Source organism: Helianthus annuus, chromosome 3 (assembly GCF_002127325.2).
Source record: "Helianthus annuus cultivar XRQ/B chromosome 3, HanXRQr2.0-SUNRISE, whole genome shotgun sequence".
Taxonomy (NCBI): Eukaryota; Viridiplantae; Streptophyta; class Magnoliopsida; order Asterales; family Asteraceae; genus Helianthus; species Helianthus annuus.
Window position 1 is genome coordinate 13,481,915 of NC_035435.2, and position 9,315 is coordinate 13,491,229.

Sequence of the window (9,315 nt, forward strand, 5' to 3'; positions counted from 1 at the left end):
ACCCTTCAAATTCTCATGGAGTAAAAAAAACAGTTGGAGATTCTAACATAATTGTAACCGAAACATTGCATCTTACAAACAAATAATGTAAGGAGCGAAGGATAAAATACCTGGTCTGGAACATCACGATTGAGATCAACGTTGTTTGCGTTACCACGCCGCCTCAGTGAAAACCAGTCAGGATTCATGGACGGAAGGATGTGAAGGTGCACATTATCTACAATAAGTGTCGCCTGCACTGACCATTGACTCGTAGATCAGAGTGACTCAAAACTGGAAATAGGCTATACAGATCACATGTTTTATGATAGTTTGGGTATAAAAGATGAAAGGCTACTAGAGATAGAAGGATACACTAATAATTAAAAGCGGAAAACGTTACAAAGGGATCCTTCATATAATTGTCACACAGCCAATTTGCTAGACGTAAGAGAAGTTCACGGGCAACAGGTTCATCTCCATGCACATTCCTGATAAACTATATTATCCAATATACGAATCAATTAATATTAATATGTTGCAATTTAATTGATACAAAATATGAAAATACTGATTTATTAACCTTGAAAGCGGGTTTAGCTTCTTCCTTCCCAGGCTTGTTAGACATTTCGATCGCCCACTGCGTCAGATAAAACAAAACGGAAGAAAGTTTGATGATATTTAACTCTGGTGATTATTAAATGCAAAAAAAAAAGAGTAAAATGCCATTTTTCGTACCTGAGGTTTGGCCAGTTTTGCGATTTTCGTCCAAAGGTTTGTTTTTCCGCATCTGGATCCAAAAAGTTTGAAATCTTGCCATTTTCATCCGGCTCGTTAACTCCATCCATTTTTTATCGTAGAGGTATTTTCGTATTTTGTGTTAACTTAAAGGGCAATTCCGTCTTTTTCACTGTATGTACAAGCATTTAGCATAATGTACAAGTATTCAAAACCCTTTAAGTTCAAGAAAGACGGAAATACCCATGACTTAACCAAGAAAAATGAATGGAGTCAACGAGCCGGATGAAAATGGCAAGATTTCAAACCTTTTGGATCCAGATGCCGAAAAAAAACCTTTGGATGAAAGTCGCAAAACTGGCCAATCCTCAGGGACGAAAATGACATTTTACTCAAAAAAAAAAAAACAAATAATTTGTATTACCAGTGGAACTCCAAAGACACTTTTCCCAATACTGGTGGATGTTTAAATGCCCTCAAAGAGAGAATCAAGAACGAGTCAGCTAACTACACAAACATCATTTAAATGAAGGTAACTATTTATTTCAACAAAAATAACACCCATGAGAACCGTATAACAATGTTATTATTATCTTTTACATAATTAGGAAAAAAAATGTATCAATATAATAAGTCACCTGTATATCTTTGATATACGACCACATCTACCATGAAATGCCTTGATAGCCTTCTCAAGATCAGAATTAGACATATACCCATGAGCTTAATTTATTACTGCAATGTGGATATTCAGAAATCACCAAAAGGTTAATCAAACTATTGGAGAAATGATTTTATGGTTGAAATAATGTTAAAAATTTGTCATATTGCAAGTACAGTTTCTGAAAGTGGTTTTCTTCAAACAGATGTCTTCCTGAAGCAGCATATGATTTATCGACAAAACCTGTTGATCATAAATCAATTAGGATAAGGTAAAAAATGATAAATAAGTATTGTTCTTTCTATAAATAAGCACAATTTCTGACCATGAGTAAACACTTCGAACGAAATTGTTTTTTCTAGTAGAAAAATCCTACATCTCTAGCTCAACAGTAATACTGATCTATGGCAGAAAGAAAAAACGAGAAAAAAAAAAAGCAATGGCCTCATATCAGAAGGTCGAGATCTTAGTAGAATCACCAGTGCCTCAATCTGGCACTTAATAATTGTAATTTAAAGAGGTGTGGTATTCCTAAATAAGTGATGAAACGAGTTGAGCTTTTTCGGCAATGATGAGAATGTGCAACAAAAATGAAAGTAAACCAAGGGTGAACTAGAAATGGTGAAAACCTAAGAAGATAAAACTATGCTGAAAATCAAAGAATAAATTAGCGATCAAACCAACAAACAATATTAATAGCTTTTGGTCCAAGTATCGTAATCAAACCAACAAACAATAGGGAACACTCTTAAATTTACGACATCAATGGTTACTACAGTCACATTTAATAAAAACTCTTAAATTCACTCAGACATTTCATCGAACAAGTTGTATGCGTGCATTGAGAACAATGTAAGAAAGGAAGAACATTATTTCGCTTCTATTCAATTTCAATAAATAACAACAGCAAAACGAAGAATATGATTTCAATCCAATTCAATCCCGATATACCATGGTGAATTCAAGTTCAAGAAATCATGAATCATCAATAGCATACTAAAGTAGCAAGTTTCACATACCTTGAAATATAGAAGAAGATAGTCATAACTGGATTATGGAACGAAATTGAACTGTGATTGATTTGGATTCTGGAACGAAATGGATTTTGGATCTGAATCATCAATTATGCACCTCATTTCACAAACTTATCATAATAGATCCCATCACTAAATTCTTACAAAAAAACAAAAGAAAAAGAAAAAAACACGACCTATTATCAGTATATCAAGTGCCAAAACAAGAACCAAGATTGATTCATAAAATAAAAAGTCAATATTTGACCTAAAAAGGTGAAACCCTGAAATAAACTGTAAAATCGATCAAAATTTCCAAACAGATGGAACCATTTTAACCACATCTGCTCAAATTTCAAATTAAATCCGTTATATTAACAAATCGAAAGCTCTAATTCCACACAAAAACAACGGTTATTGAGTACAAATTTAATGGCTAAAAGAGATTAAATACGAAAAAATGAGAGGATTTAAAGATAAAATACTTTGAGAAGTATGAGGGAGACAATTACCATTGTATGGTGCAAAGATCTGATCTCAAATCTTTGGATCGATTGAGAGATTTTAAGAAGATGTGTGTGTGGGTTTTCATCAACAAATCTGTGGTTTTTTGGTGAGAATGAGAGGGAAATAGATTGACGGGTTAGGGGAATGAGCGGAAATATGAAATGATTTGGGGGGAGGGAAATTGATTTTTGGTGAAAGAGTTGAAGAAATTTCCAGGGAAGTTTTTAGGTTTTAAAGAGGGAAATTGTGAAAATTTTAAATGAGTTTATAAATAGTTTTTGTGGCATAGGCAAAGTGCCATTAAAACATATAGAAAATTATGGTGGCATATACAAAATGCCACTAAAACCCTTGATTAATGACATAAAAGTTAAATGCCACTAAATGTATGTGTTAAATACATAAAGTGCCATTAAAAACAAAAATTAGTGTCACAAAAACTGAATGCCATTAAAAATGTGTGCCACTAGATGACTTTTTTTTTGTAGTGACGGGAAGCCGCTTGGAAGGGGAAAGTTTGGCCATGTGTATGTTGCTAGGGAAAAGAGGGTTAGTATATCATACATTCATTCAGTCTGAGTTACAATGTTTAAGTTTTAACGTATTCGGTTTTAGAAATTTATCGGCTAATAATGTGTGTATTATATCATGTTAAGGATAGTTTTTATGTATGTTCTTGATTGTTTTTGGTTTATTTAGACATCTATGCCACTATTTTGTAGCTTAGCTAATCCTTTGGTGTTCTTTTGAGTTTTATAGACATTTTAAATACTTCAATAGTAATTTAGGAAAATTTTCTGTGTGGTGGCTTCTGTTTGTAGCGTTCATATTTATGATTTCATTACGTGAGATGTCAAGGTCAAGGCAAACATGAGATTGTTGATTTTATCATTTGGAAATATTATGTCTATTTATTTGTTGCAGTTTTCAATACTTTAGTTTTAAATATAGAACTTGGATTTGATGTTAATGTGGCTGCTTTGATGTTATATAATCTTTGTTTCAATTGTGAGTCATGTGATATCATCACAGTTAGTTGTCGGTGGGGTATTTTTTTGGTATTTAAATTGTTTTTGATTGTTGCTTGATAACTTGATTTTGAATAATATGGCATCCTTATGGTATTTATTATTTGATTAACTTATAAACAGGGTGCAAGTCTAGAGCTTTTCTCTCCGGATATAAGTAGGATTTTGTAGTTGTTTAATGAAGTGAATGATATCTGTTGGTTGTAAAGAAGAACAAAGCAGACCATGATTTGGATATCATTTGGATTTTCATAAACAGACCAACTATTTGGTTCATACTCATGATGGAGCGACTGATATTATCATAGTCGGTGCTGGTGTTGCTGGTGCAACCCTTGCCTATAGAATTTGCAAGGTATGCTTCTTTTCTTAGGTTCTCTCCAAGATATATATATATTTTGCATTATCAGCTATTTATATGAATCATAAATAGTTGGATGATAAACAATTTTAATTAAGCAACTTTAAACTGTTATAGGAAGGGCGATGAGTTATTGTCATACAAAGAGACCTGGGATTGCAAGCTAGAGTTGTTGGTGAATTGCTCTAACCTGTTGATGCATTATTTTGGTGTCTGTCACTTGTCTTTATTAGCGATGTATTTTGTACGGTCTTTTATAATTATCGAGTCTGTAATTCGCCGTTGACCAAGTCGGATATCCTCCTATCCTACTTGTGTCCGACAAAGTTTGTCTGGTCCGTTATGTAAATGTTAATGAACAATGCATGTTGCATGTGATCTGTTATGTTTGTTTGTGTGTTTGTTTGTTGTTGCTGCAAACTGTCTGTTTGCAGCAAACACTTCAACAATTGCAGACTTTGACAACCGTCAGTTTTCCGTACATTCCCCCAAATGGTAATAAACCCCCAAATGGTAATAAACCCCAAGTTTCGTCGTGATGGATGATGAAACTCCTAGACTGTGACAACCGTCAGTTTTCCGTACATTCCGTACACTAACTAAATAGTAATCTGTGCTTTAATGACTGTACATGATCTAGTTTACCAGACAAATAAATTTCTGAATTCCATGCAAGTGAATTCATGCATGATTTATACTACAAGAATTACTTTATGCATTAACAAGAGCGTTGCGTCAGAAATACTAGTAAACTCACCGGTAAAACACAATATGCCAACAACTCTGCATAAAGTAGTCAGACACTAGAATTGGGGTCTAGGTGTAGGTCCAACGTCAAGAATACAGTAAAACCCAAGAGTACATACAAGGGTTTTTATATAGATCATCCGGAAGCTAAAATACGTACTAAAAAGCACCCGAAACGCACTTTAAGTGCAGAATTTGATTAAATTCAGCTATAATCAGCCATAATTCAGCATTTTAACCTTGATATATTATGCAGAATTTACGTTTTATTATCCAGAATACTTCCCCAAGTATTGGGAATTGAAAGGGTTATAAAAGGAAATATAAAAGACACTTTACGGACTAATTAAACACTTTAACGGAACGGTATCCAACCGAACAACCGGACATTACCCGGGACACTAAATTTTTGCCAAACACATTGTTTATTTATTTCTTGGCTAGTCGTGATCCCCGAACACCCTAACACCCACTAACTATCAAATAAATATCATATGTGAGTGCATACTTGGAATCTAACTAACCATTACTTATTAGTTGCAAATGTTACAACCAACCCCCCCCCCTAAACCGATTTCGGTCCCAAAGAGGACCCCCAAATCATCCACCATGCTCTCATAATCTTGCCCAAGATTATATCTTAATATTTTATTAGATTTTACTTGTTGAACTCATCAAAATATATGAAGTGTCTATAAAAGCATGGCCCATAGATCACCACCATCATTCCACATCTTCACCCCACTCCTTCACTCGTCTCTCCCTCTTCCTCTCGGCTCCCCTCAACCGCCACCATCACCACCACTAAACCACCATCTTCTTCCATTTTTCAAGTTCCATTCAAGCTTGTAAGGTGATTCAAGGAGGTTGCAACTTGTGGACCTTCAAAGGACCTTGTTTCTTGCTTTTTCACCAACATTCTTCATCATCTTCTACACTAGAAGCATCCCTGGCCTTGTGCTAGTAGTAAGTCCTTGCTACACCTTATTTCATATTTTTTTATGATCAACAGATGTAGTATGATAAGTAGGTTCAAAACACTAAAGAAACAAGAACAAGAATAATGAACATTAAGCTTTAAACATAAAAGGTTTACTTGAAGATGAGATGTTGAAGTATGATGTTGTAGTAAACATGCTGTCAAATTTGTGATGATTTTTGGTTGTGTGATAATAATCACCATGAGAATCTTGCTAAATAATATTTAGAAACTAGATTTAACAAGATTAGAAGATGGTTATGTGTTACATAAAATAACCACCTTCTAGTTAAAAAAAATGAACTTGATAAAAATCATTTTCCATGAAATATAACTAAACTAGTGAGTTGATGATTTTGTAAATACAAGAGTTACAAGAAGTTTTTGTAAAGAAACCAAGTTAGAGAAGCGGTTTTTGAAAAATCATGAACATTACAAACACTTACACTATTTTTTAGAAATGAAACAAGTATGAGAATGTTTTATTTACAAGAAGAGTACAAAGGGGATAATTTTTGTAAAAAATATTTACAAGTTGTAAACACTAAATTATTTTATGTGAATGATTTTTAAAGAAATAAATACGCTTCGGAAGGTAACTAAGTCCACTAAAGACTTTACCAAGTTACTACGCGTTTTCGGGATATACCAAGTTCATGATTGGTGTGTAACGTAAATATTTTTGCTCTTGGTGATGTAAAAATTGTGTAAAGACTAATTGTTGGTGTTGATGATGATTTTAAAAGAAAATAAACACATGTTTTAAAAAATGGGAAACCTCAATTTTTAGGGGAAACTCTGTCAAAATTTCTGTAAAATTTTGACATATAGAAAAATATAAGTTTTTGAGAAAACTTATTCCCTAGAAATGTGTCTAAAAACATTTACCCATGTTTCCCTAATTTTTGTAAACTCCAAGTAAAGAAATGATGATTTCTTCAAGAATAAACTTAATATTAAGTATGTATATTTTTGAGAAAAATATATATATTTATTGATCACAAAATTTTGTGCTAAGTGTATGTAGTATGTACCATACGTGATAGTGTATTAGGACTTGAAAATACACTAAATACTCTTGAGAAGTAAAAACACAAAGATACACATACAATATACAAGATACATAATTCGGGTGCAAAATACAAGAAACTTATATTTATTTTTGAGAAAATAAAATAAGTAAGACACTTAGTTAAAAATATAAATTATTTTTAACACGAGAATACGAACACAAAAGATAGTGACTTGTACTTGTACGATACAAGTCTAGTGACTAACGTTAATAAAACACGTTTAGGTCACGACGCTATATAAGCAAATCCGGTGAAGTTTACGACGCAAGGAACGCAAAGTTGTGAGTTCATGCTCCCCCTTTTCATTAACTGTTTTTGGTTTTATAACTCTCGGGGGTGAAATACATGTACAAATACTTAAACGGTATGAAATGCCTATGAAATACTAGATCATGTGAGCATAGACTCAATACTAAAAATGCCATAAAGTCTTGGTGAAAACTAGTACCAAGCCATTAAAAACATTCATTAATTAGGGACGAGGGTTAGATCTAACGGGTACGGCCGAACCCCACTCATGGTCAAAACTAGTACCTAGTAGTGCTTCGGAGTCCCAGTCGAGGTTAATCGACACAGTCAAGGTTAATCGACACAGTCGAGGTTAATCGACACAGTCGAGGTTAATCGACACAGTCGAGGGAAATCGACACAGTCAAGGGTAATCGATACAGTCAAGGAGTTAGAACGAGTACTTCGACAAGGAAGCAGAACGAGTATTCCGACAAGGAGTCATAACAAGTACTCCCCATGTCCTCACATGCCTTAAAGTTCTTGCAAAACATTCATGTTCATACACGTTTTTCTTACCTGTTTACAAAAGAGTCTCTCAAAGATTTACAAGAATTATAGTACGCAAACTAGACGCATGAACTCGCTCAACTTTTTGTTAATGTTTTTTTCCAAAATTACATGTATTTCAGGTAACACACGATGGATCTTGGACGCAGGTGTCGTAACTAGAAGTTTAGATGTCATCCACATTTGTTGGTTTGTAACCTAGTCGAAGGTTGTGTTTTAAAAACTTGAATAAACAATGTTTGTAATACATAAATTTTATGAATGGATGTACATCGTTTTGATGATGTAGTTGTTTATTACGATTGAATGCAATGATATTAAACCAGTCACACATCATACGCTTCCGCAAAGGACAGGGTGTGACAGTTTGGTATCAGAGCTTCGATTGTAGTGAACTAGGATTCCTTCTCGAGTGTAGACTACAATCACTAGAGTTCTCTCACGAAAATAGTTTACAAAAAGGTTTTCATTGCATTCACATAAAAGTCAAGATCCACGAGTCAAACACTTTTCAAAAAGAGACAAGGCAAGGACATTAGTAGGGAATACCCTCAAGATAAGGTGCCAACAAAGGCATAGTCTACACGAGTTAGACTTGCCAAAATTAAAATACACTCTTGGTGAGAACGAGTACCAAGTAGTGCTTTTGTCATGAATCGACAACTAGAAAAATGACCCCCCCCCCCAAAAAAAAAACGAGAGTTATATGAAATGATACATCGAAATGTCTATTTCTGCTAAGTAACATATTTGTTTATCAATACATATATACGAATAAGTGTACTGAATAAATATTGACGTGAATACATACAAATAAGTGTACGGAATGATTATTGGCGTGAACAAGAAGCTACCGACCTCGCGTTCATTGCAAAGCTCATAGCTAGAGTGATTACCAGACAAGATTCTGAGCTTGCTTCCGTAGGAGATGACTGCTTTTCCCTCTCGATCTTGAAGGGCCTGACTACGGTGATGATGACGAGGCAGAGGCGGCAACCTTGAACGAATTCTTAATCAACAGGACAAGATCCCTGTGGCTTATGTGAAGCAAAACTGCCGACATACTTGACCAGAAAACGAAGATGAGTATTCATCTTGAAGGTGCCCCTCCAACTACTAGGAATTCTCTTTATCCCTATTTCATTTAATCATCGTGCCTATTCACACGTAACGATAACGAGTGTTAACGCGTGGACCACCGAAATGGTCCTTTCCATGACAGAGGTATAAGGACAGTAGTGTCCCCTCCTCGATTGATCATATGCTTGGACGAGAGAAAATTTGGAATAACTGTGCAAGACAATTTATTATTACGGGGGCCCACGTAATAACGACTTGTAGTGCATGGAAATCCTGGTGGACCCTGCGAGTCAAGCTAACGATCACAAAAATAAACTCTAGGTGTTCACACCTTCATATGGTAGAACAATA

The 9,315-nt window shown here is 34.5% G+C and overlaps 1 long non-coding RNA gene across 1 annotated transcript; it reads right to left on the bottom strand.

Moving 5' to 3' along the window:
- Positions 1-599: 599 nt before the first annotated feature.
- Positions 600-1,443, bottom strand: LOC110938676. Its single transcript, XR_002591581.2, has 3 exons — positions 1,356-1,443; positions 1,142-1,172; positions 600-619 (listed from the first exon to the last, which is right to left on the bottom strand). It is a non-coding gene; the product is annotated as an uncharacterized LOC110938676 (long non-coding RNA).
- Between the last annotated feature and the right edge of the window lie 7,872 nt (positions 1,444-9,315).